At 46.5% G+C, this 25383-nt stretch overlaps 1 long non-coding RNA gene across 1 annotated transcript in view; it reads left to right on the top strand.

Annotated features, from left to right (window-relative positions):
* Nucleotides 1-25383, top strand: part of LOC105257464 — a 110498-nt gene that overhangs the window by 5546 nt on the left and 79569 nt on the right. The gene's annotated exons all lie outside the window — the stretch shown is intronic.

Below are 25383 nucleotides of genomic sequence, written 5' to 3' on the forward strand. Positions count from 1 at the left end.
AGGCAATGCTTTTGTTTCAATTTCGTTTCTTCTCTTTTTTTGGTGCTTTTTCGCGTATTTTTCTTGATTTTCTCTTTTTTCTTCTTAATCGTCGTCTTCGTACTCGTCGTAATTTTGAAATCAGGATCGCTCGAAAGTGTTTTAGCTTCTCTAAATTATTTAAGTCTTTTCGGCAAAACTTAAGAGGAGTTGTTCAGACGTTGTGTTTCACAGACAGAAATCGGTGCGTGTTTCGGAAACGGCGAAATTAATTTTTCAATGAAATAACTATGACAACACATAACAACACAGTGCGACGCGTCTGAAACAGAAAAGAAAAGGGGGCGCCGACCCCCGTACATCCTCGTTACGATCGATCCGTCGAATTATCTTGCGCTCGACGGTGGATCCTGTTCGCTGATCGACGAATCATCGCAAACGGATCCACCGATTGTCTCGTTTTTTCAATATTTTTTATCGATAAGCCGGCGTGCGATTACGATAACGCAATTTTTCGAGTCGCGCGAGACGTTCGTTTGGAGGGACCGAGAAGCGTATGAGTGACGAAAAGGTGTATCGATCATGACAGATTCTATCTCAGTTGTCGAGCGAGTCGTTTCCTGCAACAATTTCAACTTCAATTCAAATCAGATTATTGACTATACTAATTAAGCTCAAGTCAATCTACGATCAAATTTAAAGAAAAAATCCAAGATATGAATTCGAATGTATATAAAGTAATTTGAAGAAAATAATCTTTAGGATTTTATTTGAAAGCTCGAATAATCAACCTCGCTTGGTATTATCCTTGCGCTATTGGTAGAAATGTAAATTTAAGAATCAAGAATATACTATCGCGCGAGCGAATATCAAAAGCGAGATGCGACAAATGAAAAGGAATATCGCGCGGATCTGGCATCATCGACAATCACACCCATCCCCGGGGCATCCCCCGAGTCCTAGTCGGCGTCGGTCTAAGACCGTTCGAATCTCCCGCGTGACGAAAGGAAAAACCTTTGCTATAAGAAGGGGGCCACGTGACTCGAGGAACGAATGAGCGTCTTTGCCACCCCCGCCGTGGCATCCTCGCCCGCCCCCTCCACCTTCTCTCTTTCCCCTTCTAGAGAGGCGCGCGGCGTCGCTCCTTGCGCGTCGTGGTAAGACGCGTCGGCACGCTGCCTTCGTCCTTCTCGCACCCTCGTAAGCTCCTGTCTCACGTCCTTTCTCCCTCTCCCTCTTTCTATTTCGCCGCGCTCTCTCCATCCTCGTGCTTTCCCGGACTTTTCTCCCCCACGTGCTTCTCGCGAATCGGCAGTGTCTGCTGGCACGTCGCGGGATGGCGATCTTGGTAGAAAGGATCTCTCGGAAGGAGCCGTTTCCGTTCCATCTTCTTCTCCTTCGGCGTTCTCTCGCCGATCCCGCTATCTCCCAGTCATCGGTCTTCCTCTTTTCGTCTCTTTCCTCGGATCGTTCCTTACGTCCGCGAGCGCACTCCGGATCTTGTCGGGGAAAGCCCCGCGGGAAGCCGCCCCCCAAAGTCGTTCCCGGTCCCTCCTTTCTCTCCTATACACGCGGACTTGTACGACGCGCGGCGCGGATCTCCGATATAATTCCCCGATTTCTCGTGTACGAGCACCTCCGCGATCGCGATACGCGTTTTTGACGAATCGTCACGGCACGGCCCGCCGCGTTAACGCGGATATTTCCGTAGGATTTCGGTAACCTTTGATAGAGGCATTGCGAGCATCCCCGTGTCTGAGTAGCAACTGCGCCGTGGCCCCGTGCCGGGCACCCCCACCTCACCTCCTCGCCGCCTCTATTGCACCACACGCCGCCCGCCGCCTAAACCGTACCGAAGCGAGCCACCAACCCTCTCTCGGACGCGCGCTGGCCCTCCACCCGCGTTCCATCTCGCTTCCTCCGCTTCCCTGCCGCCACCGTTCGCGCTCTCGCACGTTCGCCCGTCCATCCGTCCGTTCGTCCATCCGCCCGCTTACCCGCTTCTCTTCTCTCTCCCTCTCCCTCTCTCTATCCTTCTTCTCTCTTTTGCACGCCCTTTCCCGCGCGCCCCATCTCGCTTTCTCTTTCCGCCCGCTCGGACCACGAACCGAACGTTCGCTCGGTTACTCGGACGCGCGCCTTCCTCTTTCGCCCTCTTCCTTCCCGCGCCTTCCCGCTCTCGCCCTCGCCCTCGCGAACGATGTGCGCTGTGTGCGATGCGCTGCGCTCTTGCATCTTGGTGTACGTTGTGCGCTCTGCGCTCTGCGCGCGGCCGTGCCCAGCCCGGCGCGCGCGCGCTCGCGCTCGCTCGCGCACCGAGGCGTCAGGTGGATGACGCCATGTACGTCGTGTAGACCGTTTATAATGACGATAACCGGCCAGCGCGGCTCCTCTCTCGAATCCGGATAAGTTTTCATGGCCAGCGGCGGCGCCGACCGCTACGAAAACGATGGCGTTCTCCTACGTCGAGGGAGGAGGACGGGGCGGGGAGGGTGCGAATACGATTTGGGTAATTTAGTTGCGGGAATTAGGCGCGGAAACTAGCGCCTAATTTTTGCCCCCTCTCCCCGACTTGTCGTTAATGGTAGTAATGGTTCGTGGACGAGAGGGTAGGTTCTCCGAACGATATAACGAAGCTTTACATATAAGATCTCGCGCACGAGATAGGCGACTCGCGATCTCGTTTATTGCGAATTAAGGTAATTTTTTAACTTTGCATTCTCTCGATAATTACTCGTCATAAATATCCACAGGAAGCGGACGATAATCCGCTGTGGAAGCTTCTTGTTATTAAAGGGGAGGACGTCTTTTCGAGTTTAGACGAGAATTTACTCAGAGTCGACATACTTAAGTAAGATCGATATTTTCGATATGCATATTTTGGAGGTCACGTAATGAATTCGTTCACCGATAATTTTCGGTAGATTTTTCCGATAGAAGAAAGAAATGTAAGTTCCGTAAAGGAGGACTCGACAATCGTGCACGAGTATTCAATTAGAGGTTTTAACGCGATTTAACGATGGTTAAAGTAGCAGCCTCTCGCTCCTCGCAGTATCTCCGATACTCCATTCCAAGAGCCATAGAACGGCTGGTAAACGATGAGGGGTGGCTTCTCTGTCGCTACCCAATAACGATTTGGAGGCGTTATCGTGGCTTTACATCCCTTTGGCCCTGGCGTGACAGTAAGGTTAGCACGCCGTTGTTGCGTACACGCCAGAATGGAGTTCACGTTCATCGTGTATTTCGAATCGTGGCACTGACCACAGCACACTCCATCGTACTTTATAGCGGATAGATAGACGAGAAGATACGTAAAAAGTATAACGATTCTTTAAAAATTACCTCGAATCGGTAACTGATTTTCTCTTGAACAAAAAACGATGCTTATAATATCTTTTCTCCGTTACATTTATCGATATAATAATTTTTGTCTTATCACACGTATCGAATTATTCGTAAGATATTAATATCTTAAATATAATTTGAAGACAGAGATTCGACTCGAATTTATTTATCCAGATATGTAAGTACGAAGGGTGACTTTTAATCTCGCCTTCGAATTCTGATGTGCCTGGCACGTCGATCGGTTCGCTTCGTCTCTGTCCCTCGCATGCAATAACAATTTGGAGGCGTCCGTGCGGCTTTACATGCTTCGGTACCACCGTGACAATAAGGTTAACACAGCGACATTGCGTACGCGACGTAACCGGGTACGTACACCATCGTATTTCGAATCCTAGCGCTGACCGCAGCTCGCTCCATCGCGCTTCCACGGGGGTTGCTCGGCCGCCCCCAGGTCGGCGTGCCTCGCCTCTGGAAATTCTCCAGCGGCATTCCCTAGCGCGAGCCTTTCGTCGATAGAGAGGCTGGATCTTATTACGACCTGCAGACTACGCGTCGAGGTATGATTTCGTTGCATATGATGCGGGGACCCGGGATCGATCGATTTCGAGAGTCGGGGCCATCGTTTTCAATTTGCTCGCCACCGCTGTATTTTCTGTTCGTGAAACTTTTGCGTCGGTAAACAAAATATTCAATAACATAAAATGGAAAATTGTGTTTGTGATTTTATCAACGGAATTACATGTCAAAATTTTAACGAGAGGGAGAAAAAGAGAGAGAATCGTAGTATTAAAATATATAAAAATAATATAATAAATATACGTAAAACAAAAAATATTAAACGTGATGAAATATTACAGCATAAAAGGACTTATAATTGATATCGAATTTCACGCCGAGGCGCGTTTCACATTCGCGTTTCTTTTCTCATCTCCGAATCGCTCCTTCCGCAGGAGGAAGACGCGGTTCAAAGGGAGGGAACCGCGGTAAGAAAGGGTGGCCACGACTGAAAAAGAGGGATCTCGCAGACGATCCTTTTCGCCTCCCTACCGTACGTCGTCGACGGTTCCTCGGTAATTGTATCGATTGTCTTAGGGCGACACTCTCTACGGCCAACCGTTACGCGCCACGAAAGGTGCACCGGTCTCTCTCATGTCCCCCTTAGTACGGGGTGACCCGCTTTGTTGTTTCACAACCGATCGAAAAATAAAAATTCCTAACCGGATGAGAGTTTGACCTGGATCTTTTGTGGACGCGGGGGTAAGGGGGAGAGGAAGGGGCAGCACGTAGACACAATGCGCCGACGAAATATTTGCATACGCGAACGGCCAACGGCGACGGCATGTGGCGCATCGCATGGGTTACTTCTCTTTCGAGAAGGGGATTGAGGAAAGGGTCGATAAAAGGGAAAAAATTGGATTTTGCCGCCTCTATCGTCGGCGCGTTCGCGATGTTATTCCATACGAGGAAGGACAAGGGCCGACACGGACGGCCCAGGTAGATGGATGGGACCGGCTGACTCCGGACAAGGGGATGAAAATCCGTGTTTTTTCCACCTCTCCATCCACCCCTCGTGGTACCCGGCCCATCGGGTAATCATAATAATGAGAGGAGAAAGACCGGTTGACCATCGGGCGGCCCCGAGGGGCGATAAAACAATCGCGGTTCATTTTTTGCCGCGCCAGCTGCAGCCGGCAGCATCAACCGCGATCGTCGGCTAGTTAGAACCTTTGGACACGTTGTACGGGCCAGATTTTCGATTTATCCGACCCTTCTCGCGCGGATTGTTTCAACGCTCGCGTCGTGAGAGAAAAGTCCATAGATTCGACGGAAAAATTTTTTAATAATATTTAATAGGACGAGATAATGACGGCATCGAGATCATTTCTGAGCGATATCCGTTAAATAAAACGCATTAAAATACGAAAACTGTTTTTAATCTAATTTAAAAGATGCTCATTATTCAACGTTAGTTTTGCCACGCGAGATCGATTCATCCATCTGTAAGCGGAACGAAAGGATCGAGAACGTCCTTCCCCGGAGGGACGGCGATTCACGGGACACCCACTTGGCTGGTCGCCTAATGATCAGCGGAGAATGATGGCGAGCGATAGAAGAGAGATAGAGAGAATTGTCGGGAAGGGCTGGAGAGGTCAATGGCTGACGCTCCGGGTAATTAGTAAAAACAAAGGGAGCCTGGCCGCGAGAAGGAATCGAGAAATAATCATCAGAGGCGAACATAAGAGACAAGCTGAAAGAGAAGCGGACGGACGATCGGAGGGGGCGAAAGAGCGGCGGTTGGTACAGACGCGCGAGATAAAATCTAAATGAGAAAGTAATCCTTCCCGAGTTGACGAGGAAACGAGCGGGCGCGGCGGCGCGGAAGGCGCGCGGGCGGGCTACTCGCTGCGAGAGACGATCTTCTCCTAGGCTCCCTCCTTTTTCGTCCTAGGTCATGGCACCTGGGCGCTCTGCGGTCGCCTTCCGCGATGTAAACACCTAGCTAGAGCGCATCTCACACACAGCCGCCTCGTCGATGCTATCGGGCTAAGCGTTCGGGCTTAACCTAACCCAACCCTAGCGTGTCGACGACCACCGCCACCGCCGCCACCGCCGCCGCCGCCGCCGCCGCCGCCGTTGCCGTCGTCGTCGTCGTGGCGGCATGTCCGGCGTATGTAGGTAGGTGGCCCTATCGATTCTCCCACCTCGAGAAAATAACGGGGATCTCACGACGGAGATCCCCGCCGTTGCCCCGTCGTCTCTCGCCTCTCTCCGCAAAGTTATTTCGCGCAAAGTTCCACAAGCGAGACCGTCCCACCGCAACTCGCTTCGTTCGGCACAACCGTCGTTGTATCCTTTTCGATGATGGAGGAAGGGTAAAGCGAGGGGCTCGCGGCACCCGGGGTAATCAAATGAAAACAAAAATCGCAGAGCCAGCCAACCTCTCGAACGACCGAACAGCGGGAGGAGGAAGAAAGTTACACGGCCAACTTTCGCCTTTTTCGCCGCAATTTGCGGCCGATTCAGCCGTGAATCTCAGTCCCCACTTCGTTGAACGGCTCCTCTCTCGCGTTTCCTCTCGCGGTATTTCCATGCCGCTCGACAACTGCGGCGAAGGTCAATGTTCCCTTCATCGAACTCGCTGGATGAGAGCGAGCGAGCGAGCGAGCGATTAATCGCGTACACAAACGATATCAATCGTATACTCGAATTATTAAGCTTCGATCCGCGCTTTTCTGACGATCTGTCGTAACGTTATTATTTCGTGCTATTTAATTTCTTCTTCTAATTTGATAAATTATACTTGACTTTATTCGGCTGAAAATATACATTACTTGCATTTCTATTGTATTATGTTTGACAAATCATCGGTTTCGTCCTTTCTCGAGGTCGAGCGACCCAGATATCTCAAAGTTGAATCGCGAGTCGTTCTAGTAAAGGATCGCCCTTATTTTGTGTCAACAGTTTTTTTTTTTTTTTTTTTTGACGGCTTGAGTATCGCGTGACGGACTGATTGTTGTCAAGAAGGAAAGAGATGGAAATAGGAAACGTGAGGAGATGTGACACGCGAGAGACAAGAGAGACAATCTGTTTATTAAGCGTTCCAGATGGGCCAGATGCCCATCTCCGCGCACACGTAACACGTGGATAATCGGAAGAGCCGAGTCGACGTTCGTCGCGGCATATGCCGCGATCTCCCGTGAGAGCAGCTGCGGCCTGCATCAGAATATATCGACGTTACAAGTAAGGTGTAATCTCGAAAGATTATGTGCCAAAATATACGCATGCTTTTCCCTACGCATCTCTATATCGATACCCTCTTCGGAACGGGGCTCCGAAAATATTTTTCAAATTATGTAATCGCTTAATTTATTTATTTACTTATTTTATTATTTATATGTATCCAAAGATATAGTTACAACGGGAAAGTATGTGTACGTACGCAGTGTACACACGGCGTATTTGGATGGAATTGAAATGGCGTAATTTTTAAATATTTATCGTGTTCCTCTCAAATAATTGCGTATTGATCGATTTTGTATGACAGACAATATTTGTACGATTTTATATTCCGCCTCTCTGGTCGCTTGGAAATTTGACTGATACGATGTCGAATCGTTTCGACATTTTACAATAGTTACTCTAGAATTGCGCGTTTATAAGTTAAATAAGTCGCGGAATATTTCGGCCATTCCATTCGAGGTCATCGTCGCCGGCCTCTCATTGTTCGAGTCGCTTCCCTTTGTGCGCGCGTGTCTGGTCTGTTTTCGGAAAGGGAACAAAAGGTGCGGAAAGGGGCCAGAAAAAAAGGAGAATGAGAGAACTTAAGGGCGGCATTGTCCGCCGAATATCTACGAAGAATGCGAGCTGGACTGATTTCGCCCCGGCGCGCCGTTGCTCCCGTTACAAAAAATAATAATTATCCGGGCGTTTTGTGCCGCTCGTACGCTACAGCGTATTGCGAAGCGGAAATTCTTTTCAGGAACGCATCGAGACGCGCTTATGTGACATACTTTGAACCTGTGTCAATCGTCGAGCCTCTCGTCGCACGCATCGCCGATTCTCCCGGCGCAGCCGGCGCATTCTTGGCACGCCGTTCGCGAGACGCGTGAACTTTGTTTATCTATAAAGTCGCGTCGCTGATTAAGTCGCTGGTAAAGTCAGGCTCGGGACGCAGCGATGGGGGGGAGGCGAGGACAGTTAAGATCCAGCAATGTTCCAAACTGTGCGCGGCGTAAACCACGAGGGTCAACTCGGTTCCGTTTCTTATCGCGCGAGAAACGGCCCGAGGAGCTCGTCCGCGCTTCTCTTATAATGAAATTCTCCGCGGTGAAGAAAGTTTTAAAAGTGCAAAAGTGCGCCGAGAGAGACAAAAGAGAGCGACACGCGCGGGGTGGCTGACAGGGAGGACGAGAGATTTAAGAGGATCATAAATCGAGACGACGTCTTGGCGCCGCGTGAATCTCGAGGAGATTAGAGAGGAGGCGCGCTCTCTCTTTCCCCTCTTTTTGCCTCGGAAAAAAGGATCATCGCGAAAACTTTTGCTTCGTTAGGTTGACTAGGTTTTTATCTTCATCTTTAATTTCTCTATAGAGAAAACACGGGAAGAAGCGACAGGAGGACTCCTTAATCTCTCGATTACGCTTGATGCGATTCAACGTGTATTATCAGATCAATTCAAATTTGTCAGCGTCAGATGTGGTCGATGTTATATATCAATAATTATTGATAATATTTATTTATTATAATAGTAGGTATAAGGAATTGATCGACACATTTTCTTTTAATAATCGTTGATGTGAAAAACGCGAAACATCGCAGTTTTAATAGTGGTGACGCGATACGCTTGTTTCTAATTGAAAGCAAAGTCTGTAGATTTTTAATTAAGAAAATTCAAGATCGACCTCCACTGGTCCATCCATCCATCCATCCATCCATCCGTCTATCGAGTACTGCCTGTTCCTCGGAGGCTCCTCAAACAGTTTTATAATTGATTTCATTTTCATTTATTTTAGCACGAACCCCCCCAACTCCCATCTCGCTTCCGCTCGCTCTCTCGTCACTTGGTCGTGCCTTGAGAAGACAGTGCCATTCCCCCCTTCTCGTCCTTACCCTTCCACCCCGTCGTCGCCGCGACCTCACGCCGCAATCAATTTAATGTTTTAATTAAGAGAGTATCCGTGAAAAATTAGATTTTAATCGGATCGCACCTTTCCATCGGGGCGCCTTTCCGCAATTCTCTCTATTTATTTTGGGGCGGTGCCCTTTAATAAATAATTTTAATTGCTCCGATATTTTTGAACAAGACAGGGACTTTCGAGTACCGTTCTTTCTTTCTCTCTCCTTCCCTCTGTCTTTTTCTCGTCAGCACGGTTTTCGATCTTCATTGACCGGTCCTATTTATTCGCACAGACGTCATCGTCCCGCATGCATTCGCTCGTTTACGCGGTTAAATATATACTTTGTTCTTCTTCAATAAGAAACAGAACGAAATTTGTCAATTTTGCAAGAGTGCCGCCACGATACTTGGCAAAGGATGTTGTTTTAAACCGACGACTTTTCGGCCGTTCAATTCACGCCGCGAGCGCGTCGATGAGAGAAAAAGAAGGAGAGGTGTTTACGCGCGTGTTTTAATTACACGCAAACGAAATTTAATTAACGTCGTTACCCGGATCGGGACGCGGGGCGGGAGGGAGGGGGGAGGGAGAGCCGTTCTCGCGCGGACGAACGCGCGAGAACGATCGATGAATTGTCCTCGAACGGGCAAATCAGTTGCGAAACACGCTCCCGCGCCGCTGGTTACCCCGACTAGCGCTCTCGGCGCAGTCTAAAAAAGAAAAAGGTAGGAGAGAGAAGGTCCACCATTTTCCGCGGCTATTCTAGAGTGTTATGCAACCGCCGACCGATGCATTTGGCCGGGCAGAGCTTTATGGCCGAGGCTCGCACGCGCAAAAATGTTTGTTTTAACTTTGGTACCCCCCGCCTTCCTACCGCTCCCCTATCGCTGCCCCTCCCGACCATATTCGAATTCGGTCGCCAGCCTTGAATTATTCAGAATGCGAGAAAATCCGTAAAATTAGACCTTTCGTTCTTCTGTTCGTTCCCTGTCCCTCTTTCTCTCTCTCTCTCTCTCTCTATCATTTTCTTACTATTCTATCGCGGTTGAAAAGTTGGCTAAACGACGCAAGTTGCACTTTTCTAACGTTACCGCGTAAATGCACGTCGACGGATTAATCGATGAGTCGAAATTAACCCGCGGGCATTCGCGTCACGAAATAGGCGTTGCTTCGAGTTAAAATAGCGCGTAATAAACGTTTGTACTTTTATCGACATGGATAATTTAGAAGGATAAAAACGGAATCGGAAAGTTATAAATTCTCAAGATAATTCGCATAATTGCGACGTAATAAGAAAATCGCATTTCATTTGAAAATATAACTCAAATATACTCAATTATCGCCACGTCACGTTGGCTAAACGACCAACAACAATGATAAAATTGTGCGATTAAAGATTAATCTATCTCTTTCTTAGACTGAACAGTAGCAAACGATGCTTTTAAGATATTTCCATTCGTAAGTCGCAGCATTAAACAACGAATATCCCTCTTTGGCACGCTAATGGAAATTGTCTTAAAAAGTTCCGCATGGCCCTAGGGATGCCACCTGCAAAATTTCGAAATCTTCCAGCGCGTAGGCGTATTCCCATCGGAACGCCTAAAAGAAAACGAGTGAGAGAGAGAGAGAGAGAGAGAGAGAGAGAAAGAGAGAAAGAAGGAGAGCCGAATAACATGGGGTTTGCCCTTTCCACATTTTTCACCCTCCATTTTTACGCCATCTTTCGTCAGTGGCGATCCACCCTCTCTGTATTTCCCCCGACTCTTTTCCACGCTCTTTCTCTTTTCTCTTGTTTCTTTCTCTCTCTTACACACATACGCATCCTCTCCTTCTGTTCCTTTAAATTCCCCTCCTCTCTCTCTTTCTCTTTCTCTCTTTCTCTCTCTCTCTCTCTCTGTCTACCGTCCTTCTCCATTCGTTACATGGCTCTCCCATTGTTTTGATCAATAAAGCGCAATTGAAATGACTTTGTAGGATGGATACCTCTTTTTTCATAACTGAGTACAATCAAAAAGTATATTGTACACATCAAACGATAACAGATCGATCGAATATGGATGATTTTTATTTTTTTATTTTTTTTTGCATGGCGCATGGGAGAATTGTTTTTAGCGGACAATTTTCGTTATTCAGATCATGAACGACGACTTTCTGACTACTTTAACTTTAGCGGCTGAGAGATAAGAGAGCAAGAAGGAACTTTTTATCTTTCTAGAAGGAAAGAAAAAGTCTAATTTCCGGCTTGCAATTGGACGATTCAATCTGTCGTAAGGATAATAGAATCTCGCGCAAAAGAAGTTTTCTCTCTTCTTTTTGGCAAATTGGCAAATTGGGAACTGAATTTTTTTTTTCGACAATCACCGTCACATAGGAACGCTTTTGTAATAATTAAATTTTTTATTTATTTTATTTGCCTATTACATTTCGCAACAAAACAAATAGCTTGCCATTGCATTTAATCGAACAATTCGTGAAGTATTAAATTTCTGTGGCTTTATAAACATTTTATGTACCGTCGAGCCAGTCCTATTTTATTCATTTTGATTCATTTAATTGACTAAATATTTTTTTAATCGCATTATTCGCATATATATGAACACAATGGATAAACTTTAATGTCAAGCGCGACTCGAATTAACGCATCTTCTCATATTAATAACTCTATTTTAGCCACGCGTATATATTTCTTCATGGAATAGTACTCATTATTCTGTCATCCTATCGCCGAAAATAGCTGCGTCCATCATCACGGATATCATGAATTATTATCATACTTTTCACGGCTTATCTAACTGCGCGACGAAATCATTCTACGTAGCGTACTTGAAACTTTGTCTGTGTTAATGTGCGTGTCACGGTAGCAAAAACTTGCAAAACTTATATTCCTCCCCGAAAGAAATTTAAATCTTAATTCAATGGGGTTCCACTTTATTTTATTGTATCTTCTTCTTTTCACTTTGAAAAGATGCAATTTAAAAACATCAAAGATGAGAATTCTACAGTGTTTCTAGTGTATTCAGAATGAGAAACGCAAAAAAATATCATTGTTAGCGATGATTACGAGGGAAGATAGAGCGGGGAGCGAGTTTAAAGAGAATCATCCGAGCTTTTTTTCTCGTCCCCGCTCATCATCTCGGAGCAAGTACCGAGTATTCTTCTCGCGGTGTGCAGGGAGTAATTATTTTTCCGGCCCTCATTCTCATGGCAGGCTAACCCCTTCCTCTCGCCGAGGATCCTCCTCGCGCTCTCTCGAGAAGAAAGAAAATGTAAGGGTGACTCGGGATAGTAGGAACCAACCCTTACGTCGGGGACGAAGCGTCGTACCGCGAGTAATTCGAACGGGAGAAAAGAAATTAGCGAAATTAAACGTCAGGTCGTGTCTCGAAAGGATCGAAGGGCGGCACGACAAACCCCTCGTCCTTCCTTCGCGTCCACTTTTATCGGGTACGAACTATTTGCGATTAATTATTCGAGCGACAACGAGAGATAGGTTCAAATAGGTAGAGAGTAACGAAAGAGGATAGAACGAAAGAGGATCGGGCAAGTATTCTCGAAATTGTTCCGATAGCGTGAAATCAGCGTCGGGATACATCGCACTCGACTAGAGGACTAGAGCTGTAAATGCACGACCGTATTCGTACGATTGTCCTTGCGTTGCGTGCATGTTATATTCATTCGTCCGTCCGTCACTTCGATTGAAACGCGAGAGATATTTCGACCCGTAATCAACGAGTACATCAGATACGCTGTTTAAATGGGGAAATTAAAACTTATCATTATCGGGAATTTCGCGCGTGCGTTAACATGCCCGATGAATATTCTACAGTTTCACTCGTATAATTGTGAGAGGGAATATTTTTATTTTATTTTTAATTGCAAGAGGAGAGAGAAAACGAGAGCCGAGTGATAAAAAATTTAATAAAATTAATACAATAACGTTAATATATGTATATAAAGTAGAAAAAAAAAGCATTTATATGGACGTGTGAGAGGAACGCGTTAAGCATCCTTTAATTTCACGCGTAAATAATTGTACGATACAGGCAAGATTGAATAGACAGTGCGTACAATCAATTCGATATTTATCGGCTCTGGACGACGACAAAGCGCCGAAAAGGGATTCGCGCGAGTTATATTTTTAGTTGAGCGCGCACGACGCGCGTATAACTCGTATATTTGTTAAAACCTCCCTGGTGAAAAGCAGCACCTCGTAAATGGAATTAATCTGTCGATGCGTACCGTGTGTCCATTTAATATCCATCACGCGTTCATCACTGCAGAAGCGATCCAGCCGGTGCTCGCGCCGCGCCGATGCGTGGTCGCCCTTCCTCTTCTCTCTCTCCTTTCCTTTTTGCCGCGGTACGTCCTTTTTCGCGGCGTCCGTCTCTCGCCATCGAACTCGCGGGGTTGAACTCGCCGAAACTTCTAATTTCGTGGATTTCGCGACGATGACCGGCCGATGATGACAAATTTTGTGCGTAGCATCTTAATGCGCCGCGCGCCCGTCGAAAACTGACCCCGCAGCCGGCCGCCTTAAAAAAGGGGGCACAAGGGCCCTTTCGAGACGGGAGAGGGATGGCCCATCTCGCACGGGGTCCTCGCGAACGCGCGCAAGTGGGGGTCGGAGAAGGGGCGAGCATCACGGTGTCCAGGATTGCTTTCATTTTTTCGCGGCTCTCTTTCCCTCTTCCGTTCCGTGCGAGCGTTATATTTCGTCTTCCCTCCTGACAGACGTATCTCAAGATGGGTTGAACCTGTTTAAGGGCTGTGTTTAAAGATCGAATCAAAGGGCGATGGTAGGGTCGGTGAATGTATCTCCTGGAAACGCGCTATTGTAATTGTAACATCATCGTTCTCATGGCGCTGATGCGCGTCGAGACTATTGTGGGACGAAACTCGTTTATTTATACATACTTTTCAGCGGGAAAGGAAGCGCGAGGGTTTTCTCCTGGATTCTATGGGAAACGGGCGGTGCATACGAATCCGTTCTATTATCGATTACAAGGGAGTGTTTTAAGTGAGCGACAATTGTAATATTCTGTGAGAAATACAATCTATATTTTTCTAAATTATTTATTTAGAAGAAGTACATTTGTATATAATCTTTGAAGAGGACTGGAATAATTTGTCGATTCGAGCCAATAATTTGCGTTTTGGAACCGAAACTTTTTTTCCGATAAAAACTTTTTTTTTTCCAAATTGACGAAGAAGAGGCGCGGAGTCGATATTTCCGGCTCGTGGGAATTTTTTTAAAATTCATCCCGCTTTTATTCTCGGCACACAACGCACAATACATATGCCGGCAGTTATTTATTGACACACGTTCACTTCACATGTTCCCCGATACACTTTATTTGTCCTTTATTATTTATCGCTGTCGAAATTCTGCGCATTGTTTTCCAAAACACTGCAACTAATCACCGCCACCCTGCTCCCCCTCCTCCCGCATCCCAAACCTCACACCAACCCTCGTGCTATTTCCCCGTACACCGCCACTTCTACCCCCGCCTCCCTCTTCTCTCTGGCACCTATTCGATCGATCGTTCCGCACGACCCTGCCACGGATTGTCTACGGTCGATCCTCGATACCTCGTCGGTTTTCGAGGTAGCTACGCCGACACTCTCGGCATGTTCGTCGAGGAAGCTGGGGCGGCAGAACAGCAGCAGTAACGGCAGCAGCAGCGGTAGCAACAGCAACGATAGCGATAGCAGGAGGATTCAAAGCGAATTCTCGGAGAGAAACGAAAAACGGGATTGGAAGACGTTGGGAAGATTTTCCCGACGTCATTTCTCCATCCGCCACAGTCTTTCGGTTTTGTTAGTAGTTTTGCGTCTAAAGCGTACCCGGCAAAGTTTCTGCAAGCAAGGAATATTAAATGTTTGTTAAGGTCGAGAGCATGAGAGAATCCGACGAAGCGAGACGCTGGCGATTCAAAGTCGTTTTTTTTTTTTTCTACGAATTGAAATTTTATCCTACGATAGAACAATCATGCATAATTGTACATGTTGGTCGGGATACTATTCGAGCGTAAAATGTATACAGGATGTTTGCTCTATTTGTCACATACTATCTAAATTAATCTAATATATATCATACAAAATTAAATAATTCCATCAATTCCAGCAATTACAATTAATTGTAATAATTATTTCATGTTTAAGTTGATAATTGAGTTCCATTCTTATGTCTTATTAATTAAATTTACATCTTTCTGATTTAATTAAATTTCAATCAACTTTTTCATTGCTCTACTCTACTATTTCTAATTTATTGTTTCAAGATAATTTTGCTTATTATTTTCGCCTTATTTTTCGCGAGCATCTCTTTCGGCGTAGCGATAGCAGATATATCAAGAGTGCCATATATAGATTGCCGAGTCATTCAATCTAAGCGTGGACGACGGGCTTTCCTACCTTTGCGAAAACGCTAATCCAAATTCCGCAACGCCACTGTTCAAGACTCCCTCGTAATTGCCGTAATCATCGTTTTCGTCGTCGTCCTCGTCATCGTCATCGGCATCCTCTTCCGCTAGGCGCAGCCTGTTTTTCCAGTTCATCCGATGCCGTTTCCCGAGTCGCCGCGTCTCCTCTTTTCTCGCCTTATCCACTTTTCCTCTCGATTTCGATCTCTGCCTCACTGATCTCGCGCATCGCGATCACTCTCGCGATCGATCGAGTCCCGTTGCGGACGCGCGTGCCCTTTCGGCGGAATCGTGCGTGGAATTTGTGCGATCGGCGAATCGATCTCCCCGTCTTCGATCTTGCGTATCGTAGTCGTATTTACCGTATTCTATCGCGGATCGCGTCGCAGTCTCACAGTTGCCACTCGACGATCGAGCGATTCAAATTTCGCGTTGTTCGCGTCGAAGAACTTTCCGATCGACCGTAGTTTGATCTTTCGCGAGTGTTTCTTGTGTCGGCGAAAAACGTATACCGAGTTAAACTACAAGAGCGAATTTTCCGAGGCTCTCGATCAATCTTTTTTCGACTCGTCGTGACTCTTTTCACCCTCCTGTTTTGTTCATTAACGTTTCTGCATGATTCTGTTCCGTCCTTATTTACCTGTCGCGAGACAAGTTTTTTTTCCTTATATCGATCCACAATAAGATCTAGCTTCTTGGATCGTTCAATTAAGTCGAGTTTGGTCCCGGATGCGGCGAGACTGTCGATTCTCCTCCATTCGCGCGTTATTCGCGTCTTGGGAGAATTGGATAAGCGCAACGACGCAAATTGCAATTCGCGACGCCAGCCGGATGCGGATTATCGGAGACTCGGCGCATGCGAGTCGTCTCTGGTGCGGTACCGTTTTCGTCTGTTCGATACACCCGTTAGAGGCATCAAAGTTCTCCGAATATTCCTGCGCGATGATTCGAATTCGACGCGATTCCGAGAGTAGATCGATGATAAATCGAGCGTCTCACGATACTTTTCGCGAGAGAATTTCACAGATTTTCTCGAAAGGTATCGACTTGCCCGACGACGTTGGTCACCTCGAAAGTTTTCCAAAAAATTCCATTCAATTTTCTCACTAACCGTGGATCGTATCCCCACCAATATCGGCAAGAGAGAAGGGTTTCACCAGGTGTCCGAGCGATTCCGATGACTCGCACGTGCGTATACGTGCGTATACCGAGCGTGCACGCGCAACGACCGGTATGATATGATAATTCGCGCAGACGCGCACACACACCGTGCAACCAAGAGCCGGGCTTGCGAAGAAGAGTATCCAATCGAGCGGACGATCGTGGTCTCGTCTTTCGATGATCTGGTCCCTGCTCGCGATCCTCGGAAACGATTTTCCGGGGTTGCGGATTTTCCGACGTGACCGAGAGAGAGAAGAGGGCTCTTCTTGATGCGCGGAAGCGCGTCACTGAAATCGTCTATATATCTCTCGATCTTTATCACCGCGCGATCTCGTCTCCTCCTCCTCCACCCTCTGTTTCCGTCTTTCTCTCTCTCTATCCTCTCGCTCTCTTTTTTCCTCTGCTCTCTCTCCGCGGGCTCCCTCTCCGGGTTGTCTCTCTCTCTCTTTCTCTCTCTCTCTCTCTCTCTCTTTCTTTCGATGATTGATATCGCGTTTGCGCGGCGGCGGAAATCGGTTGACGCACAGCTCGCGAGGTCTCTCGGGGACGCGCGCGTACCGTACTCGCGGGGGCCTCGACTTCGATATTTCTGCGATTTATTGCGGCGCGACTTAGAAATGCATCTAATGCAGTGCACGCTGCATAGAATGCATACATGCACCTTGGCGGGGAGGGCGAGAGCCGCGGAGAGCCGAGAAGCCGGAGCCGGAGTCGGCGGTGCCGAGCCGAGTCGAGTCGAGTCGAGTCGCCGCGCGCGGCCGCATCCGCGCATGCGTCTCCGACAGACGAGAGCGTGTTGTGTACTCTACTCGCGCGATCTCTAGCCAGGCTGACGTGAGCTAGCGAGAACGCGGGCGAGAGCAGATCGGCGGCCAAGGAGTACCTACGGCTACGTCATTCACTGGCGTGGAGATCGGGGAGCACTTATTGTACTTCCGAATTATTACTCGAGAAGCGATCTGCTAAAATTACATAGATTTCCTTTCGTTTCGAAGAATATTAAATTATATGCAAATTGTACAAGACGATCATTTTTAAATAGATCTCGCATTAGACGTATATATTTAAACATGATTCATCAATGGATAAAGAGAAAATTAAAGTTCATTGTATGTACTATATTTTGCGATTTGTAATTGAAAATTTTGCATTATGCCAAAATTACTTCAAATTGGCCAAAGATAAAGAGCATGATGCATGAAATTGGTCAGACAGATTTCTGTGACGTTCTATAGGCAAGACGCGACTATAATTGTCACATTTATCTACGTGTCGGAAAAAAGTATGAATAAAGGATGCGTTTGTCCAGTAAAGATATCTTATTTCCGCAAATTTTTTTGTCTTTCCGTTAATAAAATTATTCCTCGTAACATCGACTGAGAAGGAATTCAATGGCGTGCAAAAGTCATAAAACATATCACATTGGCAGATATAAAGTACAAAGATTTCCCGCCTCGAAGAGATCTACGCGCGTATGCGAGTCCGATACGATTAGCATACGATCGAAATGCGCGAAACCCTTCACGGATCAGTCCCATCGGGCCACCCACGTCAGAGTCATTCGCACGATGAGGAAAAGCGCTAAAATATCCTGATGCACTCGCGAAAGAGAAAGAGAGGGATTTATCACAAGTGAATTCTCGCTCACTCGTGCCGTTCGATGCGCCGCTTCGAACTATATATGCATAAGCGAGTATGTGTCTATGTGTGCGTGTCTGTGTGCGTATGTGTATTGTATGCACGTGTGCATACTCGCTATATTTCCATGTCGGAGCACGGCCTATGCCGTAGCCGCGGTTGCTCTCCTCGCGTTTCTCTTTCCGCCGTCTTTCCTCGCTGCAGTGGGTGGAGGAAGAAGAGGCGGAAGGAGAGGAGGACGGGAAGAGAAGAGCGGGTATAGAGCCCCCCGCTAGGTACGACACTGTGCGATTTTTTGACGACCGATGAAAGTTACTCGCGAGATATTCTATTTTAAACTTTCGGCCGACAGCGGCCGCCGCCGCCGTCGTTGCTGTTGCACGCCTCCGGCTTGTCTCTCTTTCTCTCCTTCTCTCTCCTTTCCTTTCTCCTCTTCTTCCCTTGTTCTCTCTCTCTCTCCGTTCCCTTCTCGTCCTTCCGCCGCGCGAGAGACTTCCTACATCGCGATAATTCCTGAAAAGGAGGAAGCCATTTTGCGCGGCCAAAGCGGACCTCGACTTTGATTCTCGTTGTGTCGATGGTGAAGGAGAGAAAGAATAAGGAGAGAGCGAGAGAGAGAGAAAGGCTTTTCATCATTGGTAAAGGAAAGCGCCACGGTAAACGTAATGATGATGGCGGTGCAACGGTCGAACCCGTTGTTTTTTTTTCCGTTCGGCTGAATGATTTATCAGATCGGAATCGATCGGGTCGGGGGCCAAAATCGTGGTTGCAAACCGACAAAACGGCGAGCTCCATTATTACTTCTCCCCCCGTTCCTCCGCAACCCCATCGTATTGCGAGCGTTTGATCGCGTTATAAAAAATCCAATACTTTTGTCCGCCGCAAAATACAATCCGCGAGGTCCGATAACATTTTCGATAACCGCTTTTAATTGCGCTTTGTTGTTTGACGCCGGTATTGTTCCGCTCGCAACATTGTTCTATGTTAATCAAGAGAAAAAGCTGCGAGCGAAAATGTTTACACGCATTTTGGAGAGTGACCGGCAACTTGGTTACATTGCGCGAGGTGTCGCGCTCCCTCCTCCAATTTCTCCTCCTCCATACTTTGCGATCGATCGCGCGCGTTGCACTCGCGCTGATCTCGAGAGAGTGCAGGGGAAACGAAACTGTCTCGTTGCATCGTGCGAACTTCGCAGTTAATCCGTTCAACGCTCCAAATTAAAATCGGTTTCACGACGACTCGCGTCGCCTCTTTTTTCCCCGATGCGCGGCCAAAGAAGATTGCCGTTCGAATATCTAAACTCTGTCGAGGGAATAGAAAGATGCATATTTTATTATATCGTCACTCTGCACAATGATAATGAGACGAGACGCTTGAAAAAACGCAAAGTGCAAGTAAGCGGATCCATTATTATCCATTTGCCCATGGAGAAGGAATAATTCAATCTACTTATAAAAGATAAATGAGAATATCGCTTTTTAATTCGCCCTTTCATTGGCATGCACCGGGCGTACAAAATAATGACGACGATCAATTAATTACAGAGAACGCGGAAGGGAAGGGAGGAGGCGCGAGAGAGAATTGCGCCGCGACGACATCGGGGAAAAAAATCAATCGATATCGTCCGCCGGCGAAAGGAACGCGCATTCGATATTCGCATATCCGATGCGAATTCCCGGCGGGCGCTCGGCGGAGGCCGTCGAAAAATAATTTTCAGCTGCCGCGCGCGCGGGATAAACGCGCACACGCGCTCGCGCGGATGATCCGCCGCGTCGGGCTGCTGGTCCCGCGGTGCCTTTTTCTTTTTTTTCCGCCCCCTCCGCCGCCACCTCGTTTCCCCCTTCCCCACCGCCGCCGCTGCCGTCCGAGCGTACCACCCTCCCAGCGGGATGCACGGCGCGCCGCGCCGGCCGCTCTTTTGTTTTCCTCTATTTTCCGGTTTTTCCGGGCGGGCCGCGCCGGACACACGGCGGCAAACCGGTGGTGTGCGGCGCAACAAGTAGCAGATTATAAAAATCACTCGACGGCCCCGAGGGCGTGTTGAGAAAAAAAAAGGAGGCATTGGGGAGAAAAAACTATGCGCGAGCGCGACGAGAGCGGAGGCACGCCGAGGGAGAAAGCGAGATGATGCGAGGGACGGAAAGAGCGGGCGAGAGAGAGAGAAAGAGAGAGAGATCGCGGGATCGTGCGAGCGACGAGAAGGCATCGTGAGTGGAAACGAGACGAACGAAGGACCAGTGGCGGAACGCGGAGGGTTGCGGGTCGGCGAGAGGAGGGGGGCGGGGGAGAAGAGAGGACACGACGGGAGCGAAAGAGGTCCGGTCGGAAGAGCGAGCGAAAGGGAGAACGCGTGAGGGAGATGCGGGCGTAGGTACACATTTACCTATACATATGTATGTTTCCACCCGCGACCTCCTCCGCTACCGCCTCCCCCCTCTCTCTCTCTCTCTCTCTCTTTCTCTTGCCCGCTCGCTCTCTCTCCTTCTACCTTCTCCACCTTCCTTCGTCCCCGGCTCCCTCTTTCCCTCAATCTCTGCCTCGCTCTTTACTTCGTCAAACTCTGTAGCTCCATCGCTCTTTCCCCTCGTAATCCTCCTCTCCCACCCGCTCGCTCTCTCTTTCCTCCGTTTATACTTCGGCTTTCGGTCTCTCGCGCACTTTCCGCCCGCGTATAAGCCGTGCGTGGCGATTTACATTAAACGTCGGTCCGTTTCCCTCCGCCGTTTCGCGGGAACACGCGCGGTGGTTTGGGAGAGACGGTCGCGGACGCGAGAACCGAGGGAGGGTGAGAAGCGACTTCTCTCTTTCTCGCACGGCTTTCGTTGCGTCGGGGAAGGGAAAATTGTCCGAAAATACGCGGACGCCGATCCGTATTCGCGTGTTGCGACGCAAACCCTTGAGGTAAAGGGATCTCTTCGTGCGATCGCGTCTTTCGAGATGTCGTCTCGATTTTGCGGAGGAGGCCGCGTTAAGAGTATGTTCGCGGTAAAATACTTGTTGAAGAAGGCGCTTGATGATTTCTCGCGTTAGGAATCGAGATCGAAACGATCATGCGATAGCAGCAGGCTTTGATTCCGTTATTGTTGTCGGATAAACTTTCCGTGATGGACGAGGCCATAATTTGCGACCTTTCTATAAAGTATATAGTCAAAGTTTAATTATTGATTATATATATATATTAATATATATATTAATAAATATATATATATTAATATATAAATATATTAATACATTTTAATATTTAAGGATTTATTTATAATTCTTATATAATTATTATATAATTTATAAAAATATATATATATATAAGGATAGAGAGAGAGAGAGAGAGAGAGAGAGAGAGAGAGAGAGAGAGAGAGAGAGAGAGAGAGAGAGGATATACATGTTATATATAAATGTTTTTCTTATTATTTAAATATTTTCGACAGCCTATTTTATTATCGCATCGACCCTTCACTAGCCTATGAATCAAACGCGCGTAAAAATGCATTCGTCTTCGCGAAATCACACCGGCAGAGCTCGAGTCGAACGGAGAAATTCGGAAAGAATCGCAAACTTATTTTGCCCGCGAAAAATTTTTGTCCCTTTTCTTCATTTCATTTAATTTCGAAGAAAGAAGCGTCATCGAGTTTATCAGCGAGCGCGGAGCCGAGACGCAACGCGCTTTGTCCTCAACGCAACGCATCGCATTGCATCGGTGCATTCGCTATGCACCAACGGCGGACTTTATACCGCGCTGGCCCTCGTCCTTTCCGATCTCCAGTTGATCGATTTTCCGCGGGGTCGACGACCCCCGCGCTCGCTCTCACGAACCCCTCGTTGCTGCGCCGCGCGAAGAAGAAACGGAAAGGCGCACTTTCGGCGACGACCACCGCGGCACACGCCGGACACGCCGGCCATATTTATCGACTAGGACGCACTAGGACGCGCTAGATGAAACTATATATTTACTATGAAACGCGATCAATACTCACAATTCTGATGGGACTAAACATTATCTCGTTGCGCTCGCGTGCGCTGCGTTCGGCTATTTTCGCATTCCGTTAAATCGAACGCGTTCGATGAAGAGTTCGTTTTCTTGCACCAAACGCGCATTTTTCACCTTTTTTCTTCGCCGACGAATCATTTAGCATCCGATATTAGCGTCTCTTAAATGGACGCTGCAATGAATCAACAATTGAAATTGATATCGGACGTGATGACGTAAAATCGTATAATGAAACACAGTTATCACATTAACAGCATTTACTTTAATACAAAGCATTAACTTGATTACGCGTAGAAGAATTTTATAATGCTACATGTCGGTATATATATCTCTTTAAAGTACAGAATAATTGCAATATTTTTCCGTTTCGCTTGAATAATCAAACACAGGTATCGCCAATCTAACGCAGATTTAATGGATAAAAATATTCCACGTTCCCTTATGTGTTTATTGTTGCATGAACTTAAAATTGTACGTCGCCGGAGCGTAAATAATCGAGTTTACACGCGACGCAGAACCAGTGTGTTGCGACCAAATTAGCAATGAAAATATTTCGCTGCAACGGCCCAGAAATATATTGTTATAAACGCAGCGGTGACCGATCCTAACGCACTCCATTTTTTTTTCATCTAATCATCGCGCTCGCGTACGATTCAAACGTATTTCAAGCGATGACTGGTGACTATTTCGGATTCGATGTGCGAATTTTATATATCCCGTTCGAACACCGCGGAATAATAGTTTTAGCAAAGTTTATTAGTTGAGATCATTGCTATTATTATGCACCGAACGATGGTACAACGATACGCTACTCCGAGTGTGGTTTAAAATTCGAAAAGGTCAACGACGATTTCTCGACGAGAGACACAATTAATCCGATCTGGAAAGAGTTAAAGAGCTCTCATCGCGGTCAATTCGGAAAGGACAATAAAGCCACCGATGATGCAAATTGATAGCGAATGCGGTAAAATTGATTCAAGACGCGTCTTGTATAGAGAAACGCGACAAAATAAAAAAAGAATTATTTTATCGGATGCAAATCAAATATTATTTTTAGAATTATGACCAACGATCGCGTTTGATTGAAGAGTGAATCAGAAACGTTTTTTTCTGCGAGCTAGGGACAGTCGCGGTATCGCTCGCGAGTCATCGAAGATGATCCCTGAGTGGCGCCTGAGTAACGTCATCTTGGCACCGCGCGACGAATATTCGGCCCGATATATTTTTCGCGGCCGCATAAGAATAAATTGCATCGAGTTCGGGATTGCGTCGCGATCGACTCTCGGTCGGCCGTTGCCAAGACCCGGAAAAAGGAGAGGCGGGTTTTCTAGAACGGCTAAAAATAGCGCGCGCATTCTCGCGAAAATAAAATGGCAGCTCTATGGCAGGCGGTGGCCGATGAGAAGGAAGGAAGAGGAAGGTGGGGACCGGGACGAGGGAACAAGAAGAAGAAGAAGAAGAAGAAGAAGAAGAAGAAGAAGAAGAAGAAGAAGTAGGAGAAGGCGGGCGCGGTCGCTAACAGTGGTAATAGAAAAAAAAGGAGGCAAAGCATCTAAAATTGGCGGGACTGACTTCGCCAATATGCGGCGATGGCGGGCATCTACCGAACTGAATACCGGTTGGAGGAGGCTTGGACCTAGAGTAGGATGTGTCTAGGAACAAAGAGGAAAAAAGAAACAAGGGAAGGCGGGCGGACGAACTCTTGAGTGGATTCATAAATCCGTGAGCCTGAGAAAGAGCGATGCGTGCGATACCGGAGATACGGTATATTATGGCGGTATATGAAGAGTATGGGATAGCTTTATTACGGATTACAATACGATGACGGTCCTGAAGATTCCGCGATAGCCGTATCGTGCTATCGTGCAAAAGCATATCGTGCTGCAACGAGCAAAATATGCGGCGTAGTGACGGTAATGATATCGATATTGCATTCAAAGATACGATCTTGGAGTGCGCGGCGCGTTAAGCGGGTAACATACTCTCGATCGTAATGTACAGCGACGAAAACAGCTTTGCGTTTAATAAAAATGAAAGGCAACTTTGTATACTCGATCGAGGTGAGAAACACCAAGGTGTTCGGGAACGAGAGTGGGTTGTCTTAACGGTGAACTTTACATTCAGCGTTGACAACTTTTGTGAAAAACGAAAATAAGACGCACCGTACGCATTTACTTTTTGGCATAATAACTTTTGATATATGAACACATAAAATAAAATATTTATAAATATTTATATTTTAAATAATAACAGCAAAAGATAATGGATATATAAAATAAATAAAAGAGCTAAATAGTTCAAGTTTATTAAGCATTTTTAATATTTAATTTTCTTCAAAAAAGTTAAATTATTTAAAATCTTGAATTTATGATGGAAAAAAGTAATTTATATTACTGGTGCAAACACGAGAAGTTTGAAAGAAAATGAATGTGCAAAATATAAAGCTACTGTCTAATTTTACGAATTTTTATTAATATATATATATATATATATATATATAAATAAAAAATATATATTTTTAAATATATATATATATATATATATATATATATATTAATAAAAAATATATATTTTTAAATATATATATATATATATATATATATATATATTTCCATCTCTCTTACAGTTCTTTTATTACCAACAATGCGAATCATTATTCATTTCTGACGCGAGCCGCAGTCGCACGTAAAGATTTTCAAAGAAGATCGCAAACGAAAAAAAAAATAAGTCTTCCCGCCAATCCGCCGAGTCTCGTTCGCGTATGGACCTTGCATCTAAAAGAGCTCCGGAGAGAGGGATGAAAGGTTGCACCATCCAAAAGCAAAGAAAGAGAGAATATAAGTCGTGAGGAGGGAAGGGAGTAGGAGGCAGAAAAAGAGCGATAGAAAGAGAGAGAGAAAGAGAGCGTCGACCTTGATGAAAATAACTCGTTGAACTGACCATACCTCTTGCACGTGAAGTTAAAAAGTGCAGCCTCGCTGCAGAGAGGGCTTTTGCCGCGATATATTCTTATATATTCTCTCTTTCTCTGCTTTTGAACGGTGCAATCTTTCATCTTTCTCTACCGAGCTCTTTTAGATGCAAGGTCCACGTGCAAACGAGAATCGGCGGGAAGAGAGAGAGAGAGAGAGAGAGAGAGAGAGAGAGAGAGAGAGAGAACTTGCTTCTTTTCTAATCTTATTAATTTTTTTGTAATCAAAATTTAAAAACTTTATAATCCAAAAAAATTACGTTGATT

The sequence above is a fragment of the Camponotus floridanus genome, unplaced genomic scaffold (genome assembly GCF_003227725.1).
Source record: "Camponotus floridanus strain SB8 unplaced genomic scaffold, Cflo_v7.5 scaffold74, whole genome shotgun sequence".
NCBI classification, from domain to species: domain Eukaryota; kingdom Metazoa; phylum Arthropoda; class Insecta; order Hymenoptera; family Formicidae; genus Camponotus; species Camponotus floridanus.